Genomic DNA, 12,872 nt, shown 5'->3' with positions numbered 1-12,872 from the left:
CATCCATAAAAATCTCGCAGTCAAAATTTTCCACCAGCTTCGACATCATTAGAGACCAACCATTGTACTTCTCTAAAAATCCTTCCCTGATCAACAAATCGTCTTTTATAGCCCTGGTTAGACTTATCTAATGCTGGGGAAAGGAGATCCTGCCATAAATGTCGCCAAGTGCCGGGAAAAAACCTGCCCCAATGGGCATAATCCTACGAGCAAACCTGAGCTTCCCCAGCAAAAACTACAGATCTCTCAACTGTATTTTCTTTACACGATCGGCCTTGCTAACCTCTGAACATAGCACAACTATGTTCTCTGGCAATCTGCACCCCATCCATACAGTATCAATAGTAATACCTAGAAAACTAATGCAAGTCAAGGGACCTTCAGTCTTTTCTTGAGTCAAAGTGACACCTAATCGGTCCTCTACCTACTCCATAGACCCCAAAAACAATGCAAAAACATGTGAATAGGACGAACCAATAAATAAAAAATCATCCAGATGTTATACCAGCTACATCACGTATCATCAATTTTACAAAAGAACTAAATACTTTGAACAAAGCACATGAGAGTGAACATTCCATTGGCAAACACCTACAAAATAAGCAGTGTCCCAAAAACATCCCAACAAACGTAAACTATCGGGGTGGATTGGCAGCAAACAAAAAGGTGACTCAATATCTGTCTTGGTCAACAACGCACCTTTTCCATAACATCTAACCAACCCCATAACCGCGTCAAAAGATGCCTATACCACAGAGCAAAGAGCAGGGTCAATGATATCATGAACTGACAACCTTTTAACAAACAGTAATTGTAGTATAAGCCAAAATTTGTTCTGATACTTTTTTGGCACAACCCCTAAAGGCAAAATCACGAAATTAAGCAACAATTCAAAAGAACCCACCATGCGACTGCAAGCCACCTTTTGCTTGATCTTTGTCTCCATCACCAGGGGTGCTGATAAGCAGACTTCGAATTCATTAATGAAAATAGGATTACACATGGTTGAGTCAGAATCCTAAAACCTAAATGAAAACTTTCATCTAACAACAATGCCTTCTCCAGGTCAGGATACTTATTTAGATAGGGGAAAATCTCTAGAACCTTCACTGAGCTTACCCCCTTTTGTAGCATAGAGATACCCCATGTGTCATACCCCTGCACCCTGAACTGGCTCTCATTAAACTTCCAGCAAACTCCTGACATTGCTCCTACATCCCCAGCCATGGTGGAGCTCCCACCTGCTGACTGCTGTCAGACTGTCCTGGCCCTCCTTGAAAGGACTGACCATACCTGGATAGAGCCATGACCTTCAGCCATAAACCTATGTCATTCTGGTCCAACCGAATACTAGGCCTTACTATTGTAATCTGACAAAATTGCTCGTCACATCTCAACCATGTCTGTCCCCCATAAGTGCGGTGATCCTCCCCAATACTGTTCATGTACCAAAAGAGACCAGAGCTGGCTGAGAATTCTCAGGACCTTTTTTCGTGTGCAGAATAAGCCGCCATCTACACTTCTCTTCCGCCTCCTTTTTATTATCATTTTTTTCCCTTGTCTAAATTACATTTTTCCAAAGGAAGGAGGGAAAATATTTCCACGTGTTCAACCTTCTAGACTTTTTCCATGACCTTTTTTTAAATGGGACCCCAGTAGGCCTTCAAAGCAAATATACACCTCCCCTTTTGCGCTGTCGTCCAAAATTATTCAATCCTCATCTTTTTCCTTCTTGATCTGCACTGATTCCGACACTCCACTAACTTGTGATGCCCCGCGTTTCGTTAGGCCAGGGCACGCAAACTAGGACAGGGGACCCCTTTGAGCTTCTATTAGCCCCATCCAACCTCACTTACAATTTTTGAACAAGCCCTAACAAATTCTTAATATTTCCACAACTCCGGACCACCCCCATTCTGCCAGCCTGGATCAGCTCAAACTTAGCCCTGGGGAAGCTAAACTAGTAAAGGATGAGAAAAACACAGAATCATGCTCACTAGGATGCATCAGTATGTCAAACCCACCAGCTGCACAATCAGGATCCAAACGACCGACATTTAACTGACCTTGAACCAAGTCTTCTTCCTCATTCACTGGTGGAGACCTTTCCCCCCGCTGTGCTTAGACCCAGCACCACCACTAAGGAGCAGAATGCTAGCCGGGCAACACCCCATGATCCTGATCCAGACGGTTCTGCTAATGATGATTCTCTCGGTGTAGAACCAGTCACATCGACAATTGCATCTCCAGGTGGGACCACCACCATCTTGTCTAAGCCTGTTCCTCTGAAAGCAGGAGGCCACCCACCTCTGAAGGTCCTGGCCACCTGGAAGGATTCCTCCTGCACTGCAGCTGCAACCCTGGGCAGACGGAACCAAGTCACAATGAGGAGGGTCCCTTTAGGGGCTCCTGTGGCGCTGCCGGAGCCTCGGAGCAACATCATTGGACACACACTCTGGTGTCCTGGCCCTCCATAAATACCGGGCTGGGTTTGATGCAGCTTCAGCTGCAGCTGCCGATCCTCTCAAATCAATGTAGCCACTGGTATGGTATTTATAGAATATCAAGACCATATACAGCAAAAAATACCTAAAACATAACCTTTAATAAGTCTCTTAAAAAAAGAGGTTCACGTTGCCTCTGTTAAAACCAGTATCTGTCACAGAGACTGCCATGTTATGGTACCCACTGCTCCATACAAGGGATCAATGCACTCTGTAACAGAAAAAAACAATCGCTGACCACCAGGCCACTAATTCAGTACAGAATAGTAATTTGACAACACACTGAGGAAAAATAGATAGAAGTCTCCACTATGGTGTTGTCTACACAAATAAGCAGTAGTCCTTTCAAACATTTGTGAGGGACCAATGCAAACTATTACATGACCAAATGATTAAATATCACACATATCATTCCTGACCAACAAGCACCAGTGGTTCAGAAAAGAAGTGACAATGCTCAAAAAGATATCCAAACTTCACCAAAGCATTGCACATTTAAAATGGAACGATCTCACCGGTTCTGGTGCATTCAATTTCCACAGTTTCCAGCCAGACAGTTTCCCATCATTATAGGCACCTCCACAGTCCCGATCCTCTCAAAATTTCCTGGATCTGCACCTGGACATCTGTGCCGCTCCCGTGCTAGCAGCCGGGCTGCTCGGATCCAGATCCGCGGTGGCTCGAGGGGTCTCCGGACCTGGGGGTCATGCTGCCACTCAGAAAAAGGGGGATATTTACAGGGGGATTGAAAGTTCGTGACGCCACCCACGGTGTGTGGTAATGTAGGAGACCACCACTGCGGTTGGGGGAGCCCGGTGGCAATGGTGTAGCAGCACGATGTTTAACCACTCTGTGGGTAGGGGGTTCGTGCCCCGGGGCCCGTTGGATGGTGGCGTTTGGGGTGCTGCTGGGTAGAGGAAAAGCTTGCTCTCAGGGTTCACGAGTAGGATTTTTTTGGACTGTATTTGGGAAAGTCCTATCCCATCGGTGCGCTAGTACCCGGATTTTGGAGCGGGTTGGGGATGAATCTTGAAGTCTTCACCCCCGTCGAGTAAATTACCGGGACGCGTGAAGCTACTTCCCAGCCTTGGGTCCACGTACCCCGTCGTGCCCTGACCTCTGCCCGGTGATGGCTCAAGGCCGCCGCCTGCCCTCCTCGGCAGTCCGTGCCCCTTGACGCGATCCCCAGCTACCGGGGTTCCAGCTCCTACCAGGCCCAGACCAACGTCTGCCACCTAGTAAACTCCTGGAGCCCTGCTCCGGACCAGTGACCTCTCTGAGAGTCACTTTCCACCTCCTCCTCCTTTCACTCCTGTTTCACTTTTCTGTCACTTTCTCACTTCTCCCTACCAACCCCCTATGTAGGCGGCCCTATTCCCTTCAGGCCCCCCAATGCTGTATCTGGTGGGTTCAGTGTAAAGTGTTCCTTTGATTTTTATTGGCTAAGCTGGTAGCAACACCAAAGGACCAGGATCTGTAACCAAGGAGGAGTGGATACTGTGCAGAAGGGCAGATTGCACAATACCCTGTGATGACCTGATAGGCCAGGGCATCACACATCCGCTCCATCGGAACCACTGGAAGCAGCCCTTAGGGGGGCTTTGCACGTTGCGACATCGCTAGCCGATGATAGCGATGCCGAGCACGATAGTACCCGCCCCCGTCGCACATGCGATATCTTGTGATAGCTGCCGTAGCGAACATTACCGCTACGGCAGCTTCACATGCACTTACCTGCCCTGCGACGTCGCTCTGGCCGGTGACCCGCCTCCTTCCTAAGGGGGCGGGTCGTGCGACGTCACACGGCAGGCGGCCAATAGAAGCGTAGGGGCGGACATGAGCGGGACGTAAACATCCCGCCCACCTCCTTCCTTCCGCATAGCTGCTGGAGGGAGGTAAGGAGATGTTCCTAGTTCCTGCAGCTTCATACACAACAATGTGTGCTGCCACAGGAACGAGGAACAACATCGTACCTGTCGCTGCAGCGAAATTATGGAAATGACCGACACTACACAGATCACTGATTTACGACGCTTTTGCGATCATTTATCGGTGCATCTAGCCTTTACACGTTGCAACATCGTTACTAGTGCCGGATGTGCGTCACTTTCGTTTTGACCCCGACGATATCGCGGTAGCGATGTCGCAATGCGCAAAGTCCCCCTTAGTTGCCCCTGAAGATCTTCCAAGATCATCCTGTGGTCCAGTCAGGTACCTTCTGCAGTGATGCCTACGTGCCAATTGAAAACCTCACCTTTACCTCACCTTATATATTCCCCCACTAAGTCCTGATCACCCATCCAAAACCTCCTCTTAAACTTCTGACCCCACATATTGCCCTGCTTGCACTCCAAAGCTGAGTCATGGGTCACTCTGCCAATGGCTCTGCTTAGGGCTGTGGTATTCCTTTCCAAGAGGCAGCCATACTACTTTAAACAGAACCTATTATGTAAAAAGTGCCCTGTAGATTTGGGCTTAACCTGTAGGATATTATCGTTCTAAAGTGGTGCAGCAGCCGGGAAGAATAAAGTACATTTTGTCCTAGTAGCCGGGCTTTTAGTGCAGTGGCTGTACTTTAGAACCCTAATGACTTGCAGATTAACCACTTATCTGCAAGTTAATAGTGTTTTTTTTCCCATGACAGGTTCCCTAAAGTACTAGCCTCTAGCTTATTTCAAGACTGAAATGATCACATACTCCAAACAATTCTCAATATAGCTTATTTGTACAAATGAGGAAGATAAGAGTCCACAGACGTCAACTGACATAAATCTTCTAACACTGAAGTCATCACATACTCCACACAGTCTCCCAATGTCTCATAGCTCACAATATACAAGACATTCCTCAGACAGATCACATATATCATTGTTGCTTAAAAAAAAAGGTTACCTCTGTAAAGACAAACTTTACCTTAGAACAAATAAACCTGTTGCAAATCCTGGTAGTATTCTGGGTGAAAAGTCACATTTTCTTTTTGTAAAGCTCAAAGATAACCTCTCTTACATGCCCTGTCCTGAATCTTGCTTTTTATACCCTATCCTGGCAAAGCTGCATCTCTGAATCCCAAGACATGTTTTTGACACACTATTTAGGCCTTAAATAAGGAACCACATATTGTGGCCAATGTTTTGCAGTATAATAAAACATAATAAAAACATCAAAACCAGTGCAAGTGAGTCATCTACAAACACAAATTATGAAAGGAAATCTATCAGGAGGATCCCCCCCCTTATATTATTTATATGGGCATATGTGATGCCCTGGTCTATCAGGTCGTCACAGGGTATTGTGCAATCTGCCGTTCTGCACTGTATCCACTCCTCCTTGGTTACAGATCCTGGTCCTTTGGTGTTGCTAACAGCTTAACCAGTCAAAATCCTAGAAACACTTTGCACCGAACTAACCAGACACATCATTGGGAAGCCTGAAGGGAATAGGGCCGCCCATATGGGGGTTGGTAGGGGAAAGTGACAAGGTGAAAGAGGAGTAGGAGAGTTGTGTGGTGGCTCTCAAGAGGAGAGGTCACAGGTTAGGAGCTAGGCTCCTTGAGCACTAGGTAGCAGATGTTGGTCTGGGCCTGGTGGGAGCTGGAACCCCGGTCGCAGGGGATTGTGTCAAGGGGCACGGACTGCCGAGGAGGGCAGTCGGCTGCCTTGAGCCATCACTGGGCAGGAGCCAGGGCACGACGAGGTACGTGGACCCTAGGCCGGGAAGTAGCTTCACGCGTCCCGGGAATTTACCCGAAGGGGGTGAAGACTTCAAGATTCATCCCCAACCCACTCCAAAATCGGGGCACTAGCGCACTGATGGGATAGGACTTTCCCAAATTACAGTCCAAAGAAATCTTATGCGTGAACCCTGAGAGCAAGCTCATTCCGTTAGCCATACGGGTGAGTGGGACCAGAATAGTTCCAAACTTGAGGGTCCAATAGTGAAAAGGTGTCACGGAAAAGGCCGCAGGCTAACAGCAACACGGATCCAGACGTGCTCCCTCCATGCTGCAGTGGTGCTCAGAATTCTGGTTTACAAGCTGTTGGTGTTATTATTCTTGGACTAAGTGAGTACGCTGAAAAATCTCTTTGCCTCTTCCCACCGGCATCCTGTCACTGACACCTAACGGGCCCTGGGGCACAAACTCCCTACCCACGGAGGGGTTAAACACCTTACTGCTATACCACCACCACCGGGCTCCCCCCCTCACCAACAGCAGCGGTGGTACACCACCTTACCACGCACTGTGGGTGGCGTCACAAACTTCTACTCCCCCTGTACATAGTCCCCTTTTAAAATTCGAGTGTCCGCACGACCCCCTGGTTCGGAGACCCCTCGAGCCACCGCGGTTCCGGATCCGAGCGGCTCGGCCACTGACACGGGGGCGGTACACATATAGCTCTTCCAAGGACAAGTTCAGCAACAACTGTACATGGCCAGTCTGAATCCTCCACATTACTGAGAAATCAGCGTTTGATAATATCAAAATAAGACTGTACATCTGAAGTCTCAGTCACTCCAGTTCTATTCTCGACCCCGCGCTGCCTCCTTCTGACTGACTGACAGCCTCAATATTCTGTGGCTTTAGGCAAAGAAGCCTTCTTGCTCTGCACCATGATAGTCTTTCAGAGTGGTGGCATAACGTTACTAGAACACCTTTGGGTGGACTTGTGGCTTGTTGCCCATTGACTACTGTTAAGCCACCCCCCCTAGTGTTTGAGTTCGGTTCGGCGAACGGCGGCTCAGTTCGGCGAACATTCAACGAACGTTCGATGAACCCAATCAAACCCCATTGAAAACAATGTTAGGCAAACACAAACACATACAAACACAGAGAAAACACCTTCTAAGGTGTCCAAAAGGTGACAACTCACAAGACACCAAACACATGGAAAAGTGACAAGTACATATCCTCATGTGAAAAGAAAAGAGCTGGATGAGTAAAAAGAGGAGGAGACACAGATATAGGCATATCATGCCCTTCTAAAATCATGTAAAACACAGCAAGGGGACTCCAAGCAGAGTCTCCCTTTTTTCCAAAAATTGGGCCACACACACCACTTCAGTGGCATCACTTGTCCCCCACTTGCAAACTTGACAGGTTGATTTGCATGAAGCACATTCAAAAATACGCCAGCCTTTACTCTCCCGAGGATGACACAGGGGTAGCAAAGTCCTTGCGGATCCATGACTTGTTCATCTTGATGAAGGTTAGTCTGTCCACATTGTCACTGGACAGACGCGTGCACTTATCTGTCAGCACACACACAGCAGCAGTGAAGACTAGAGTTGAGCGCGGTTCGAGGTTCTCCAGTTTGCGGCTCGAGTGATTTTGGGGGCTGTTCTAGATCGAACTAGAACTCGTGCTTTTTGCTAAAGCTCGATAGTTCTAGATACGTTCGAGAACGGTTCTAGCAGCAAAAAGACAAGCTAATTACTAGCTGGCTTTCCGCTGTAATAGTGTAAGTCACTCTGTGACTCACACTATTATGAAATTTCAGCACATAGTGTGCGGGAACAGCTCATTCAGATCACTGCTGTATGGATAATGGCGATCGCCATTTTTTTTTTTTTCCCTTGTCTTCCTTCCCTAAGCGCGCGTGTAGTGGGGCGGGCCAGCATGTCAGCCAATCCCAGACACACACACAGCTAAGTGGACTTTTAGCCAGAGAAGCAACGGCATGTGTGATAGGATGTCCATGTCACATGTCCCTGCATTATAAAAACGGACATTTTCCTCCAGCACGCCATTATCTGCCTTCTGCGTCTTGGTGTCAGTCACCGCTGGCGTAGCTCCTGTCTCCGATACTGCTGTGTACGCTCTATACACAGCGCTATACAGAATAGGGATAAAAGTTTCTATTAGTCCTTTTAAGGGCTAATACCGGCAGGGTCAGAGCCATAGGTGACAGTCAGGTCCGTGAAAACAGATTTTAACAGCTACACAAGATGACTGCGTCTGTGTAGCTAAGGTCAGGGATTTCCTCGCTGCATTTCCCCATTAGGAGGGATAGAAGGGCAGGCTTCCTTTCCTCTACCCAGACCCACAACCCTGCCACTGTACCCTCCTGCCCTTTGCACACTCAAGCTCATTGTTACTAAGCCATTATACTAGCAAACACTGAGTAAACTTAGTGGCATCCTAAAAGTGGCTGTTGGACTTCCATTAGTGTCCCACTGGTGCAAATCTATGTGCATCACCTCTGCATTGCACACTCAAAATCATTGTTACTAAGCCATTATACTAGCAAACACTGAGTAAACTTAGTGGCATCCTAAAAGTGGCTGTTGGACTTCCATTAGTGTCCCACTGGTGCAAATCTATGTGCATCACCTCTGCATTGCACACTCAAACTCATTGTTACTAAGCCATTATACTAGCAAACACTGAGTAAACTTAGTGGCATCCTAAAAGTGGCTGTTGGACTTCCATTAGTGTCCCACTGGTGCAAATCTATGTGCATCACCTCTGCATTGCACACTCAAACTCATTGTTACTAAGCCATTATACTAGCAAACACTGAGTAAACTTAGTGGCATCCTAAAAGTGGCTGTTGGACTTCCATTAGTGTCCCACTGGTGCAAATCTATGTGCATCACCTCTGCATTGCACACTCAAACTCATTGTTACTAAGCCATTATACTAGCAAACACTGAGTAAACTTAGTGGCATCCTAAAAGTGGCTGTTGGACTTCCATTAGTGTCCCACTGGTGCAAATCTATGTGCATCACCTCTGCATTGCACACTCAAACTCATTGTTACTAAGCCATTATACTAGCAAACACTGAGTAAACTTAGTGGCATCCTAAAAGTGGCTGTTGGACTTCCATTAGTGTCCCACTGGTGCAAATCTATGTGCATCACCTCTGCATTGCACACTCAAACTCATTGTTACTAAGCCATTATACTAGCAAACACTGAGTAAACTTAGTGGCATCCTAAAAGTGGCTGTTGGACTTCCATTAGTGTCCCACTGGTGCAAATCTATGTGCATCACCTTTGCATTGCACACTCAAACTCATTGTTACTAAGCCATTATACTAGCAAACTATCCTGCCAGTTTAAGGGCCGTAATTGCATTGTCAGGGATAGTTATTGTTGTTTATTCTGCTGTTAATAAAGATAGACCACCGCTGCAATCTACACCACCCCTCAATTTTTACTACCACATTTTAAGTGCACAATCTTGTCGCAATCAAAGTGAGTCGAAAAATGACAGATGCTGGTGAAAAGGGGAAGAGGCGTGTTAGAAAAGGAAAAAAAGGGTTTGTCCGTGGGGAAGGTGGCAAAGCTCCATTAACATCTGCTGAAGATAGACCATCTTCCAGCAAACGTAAGATGTCTACTACTTACCGTGGACAATCCAATGTGCTCCCTTTTTTACGGACACGAACAACTGGAACAAAAGGTAGATGATGGCCAAAAAAGTAAAATGCCTGAATGGATCTCAAGTGGTCCAACAAGTGCCCTCTCCGCCACCTCAACTACCGCATTCAAAAAACACCAGTCCTCTGAGTTGTCATCCCAATCAAACTGGCTTTCTCCCAGCTCTGAAGTCTCCATCCGCCCTGCACAGTATGGTGGAACTGAGATGGCTGAGTCTGCAGAGCTGTTCAGTCACACTATAGCCTGGGAATCAGAGGTCTGCCCCCAAGCTACAGTGAGTACAGACCAGGAAATGGTCTGCAGTGATGCCCAGAACCTTTGTGACTCTGATTCAGGCCGTGAGGACCAAGTTTCTGAGTATAATGTTGACCCTTTTTCACAAACTGTAACACCTGTGGTTATAGACAATGAGGAACATACTGATGACGATGAGACGCAGATACCAGATTGGGATGACAACTTAAATATTCGGTCAGGGCAAGAAGAGGCTCGGTCTGAGGGTGAGGGGAGTGCAAACACAACAATTGATGAGGAAGTTCTAGATCCCACCTACTGTCAACCCACAATCAGGCCCTCGAGGAGGTCAACAGAGACGGTGGAGGAGGATGCAACTGACGAAGAAGTTACCTTGCGCCTTCCTGAACAGAGTCGGAGTACTGGTAGCACGTCTACAACTGCATCCTCAGCCACCACTGTGCCTCTGAGCACTAGTCGGGGTGGATCAGCAGGTCGCATGCCCTCTAAGCCTTGCCTAGCCTGGTTCTTTTTTGACATAGCAAAAGATCGCCCAAATTATGTGATCTGTAAAATTTGTCGTGATTCTGTTAGTAGAGGGCAAAACCTCAGCAGTTTGACAACTTCTTCCATGAATCGTCACATGAATAAATATCATATGTCCCAGTGGGAAGCTCACCGTGCTGCAATGCAGCCTAGCGGAGCGAACCATCCACCGCCTGCCCCTTCCAGTGCATCCGCGCGCTCTTCATCTTCTAGGACTGTGGGGACAGCTGTCACACCTGGTTTTCCACGCACAACTTCCACCACTGTAACTGCAACAGGAAGTTTGCTTGGTAGGTCGTCAGTTGGTTTGGAAGGGGAAATAAGTGCGTGTGTACAGCTCTCTCAGACATCGATAGCACCAACGTTGGATGAAGGCAACATCATGTCTACACCTGCACTTTCTTCACAAACCTGCATTTTTCCAAGGACACCCTACTCAACACCGTCTACACACAGCAGCCAGATCTCTGTCCCTCAGATGTGGACAAATAAAAGGCCATTTCCTGTGACCCATGACAAAGCTAAGAGGTTGACTTTATCCCTCTGTAAGCTCTTGGCTACCGAAATGCTGCCTTTCCGCCTGGTGGACACACAGGATTTTAGAGACCTTATGTCTGTCGCTGTGCCCCAGTACCAGATGCCCAGTCGCCACTACTTCTCTAAGAAAGGTGTGCCCGCACTACACCAGCATGTCGCACACAACATCACCACTTCCTTGAAAAACTCTGTGTGTGAACGGGTGCATTTCACCACCGATACTTGGACCAGTAAGTATGGACAGGGACGTTACATGTCGCTGACTGGGCACTGGGTAACTATGGTGATAGATGGTGAAGGGTCTGCTGCACAAGTCTTGCCGTCCCAGCGACTTGTGTGTCAATCCTCTGTCTGTCCAAGTTCCGCCACTGCTTCTGCATCCTCCACCTCATCTGGGTCCTCCACCTCCGCCCCAAGCCTGCCTGGTCAGGCCACCAGCGTTCTCACTGCGCAGAAGGAATCACGCATCCCTCATTACTATGCTGGCAGCAGAGCACAATGGCATCAGGCGGTCTTTAGCTTGACATGTCTTGGAAATAGGAGTCACACAGCGGCTGAGTTGTGGGCAGCTCTGGAGACTGAGTTTAATAAATGGTTGTCTCCACTCAACCTGCAGCCTGGTAAGGCCGTGTGCGACAATGCTCCAAACCTGGGTGCGGCCCTTCGCCTGGGCAAGGTGACACTCGTGCCTTGTATGGCTCACGTGTTGAACCTTGTTGTCCAGCAATTTTTAACACACTATCCCGGCCTAGATGGCCTTCTGACCAGGGCACGAAAACTGTCTGCTCACTTCCGCCGTTCAACCGCCACAGCTGAGCGACTTGCATCGCTCCAGAAGTCTTTCGGCCTGCCGGTTCACTGCCTGAAATGCGATGTGGCAACACGCTGGAATTCGACTCTCCACATGTTACAGCGACTGTGGCAGCGCCGCCGAGCCCTGGTGCAATACGTCATGACGTATAGCCTGGGCCAACGAGATGCAGAGGTGGGGCAGATCACCCTGATGGAGTGGTCTCAGATCAAGGACCTATGCACCCTTCTGCACAGTTTCGACATGGCGACGAATATGTTTAGCGCTGACAATGCCATTATCAGCATAACAATTTCAGTCATTTACATGCTGGAGCACACGCTAAACACTATTCGGAGTCAGGGGGTGGGACAACAGGAAGGGGAAGAACTACAGGAGGATTCATATGCGCAAGACACAACAACATCACCAAGGTCCAGACGTTCATCATCACCAACGCGGCAGGCATGGGACCATGGGGGACAGGGATCAACAAGGGCACATGGTAGCAGGCGAAATGTTGAGGAGGGTGCAGGAGAACATGAAGAAATAGAGGACGAACTGTCCATGGACATGGAAGACTCAGCGGATGAGGGAGACCTTGGTCAAATTTCAGCTGAAAGAGGTTGGGGGGAGATGTCAGAGGAAGAAAGAACGGTTAGCACCTCTATGCCACAAACAGCGTGGACTTGGTCCGCATGGCTGTGCAAGACACATGAGTGCCTTCTTGCTGCACTACCTCCAACATGACACTCGTATTGTCAAAATTAGAAGTGATGATGACTACTGGCTTGCCACACTATTAGATCCCTGGTACAAGTCCAAATTTTGTGACATAATTACAGCCATAGAAAGGGACGCACGTATGCAGGAGTATCA

This window comes from Anomaloglossus baeobatrachus, chromosome 2, assembly GCF_048569485.1.
Source record: "Anomaloglossus baeobatrachus isolate aAnoBae1 chromosome 2, aAnoBae1.hap1, whole genome shotgun sequence".
In the NCBI taxonomy this organism is placed as follows: Eukaryota; Metazoa; Chordata; class Amphibia; order Anura; family Aromobatidae; genus Anomaloglossus; species Anomaloglossus baeobatrachus.
This window is presented reverse-complemented; position numbering follows the sequence as displayed.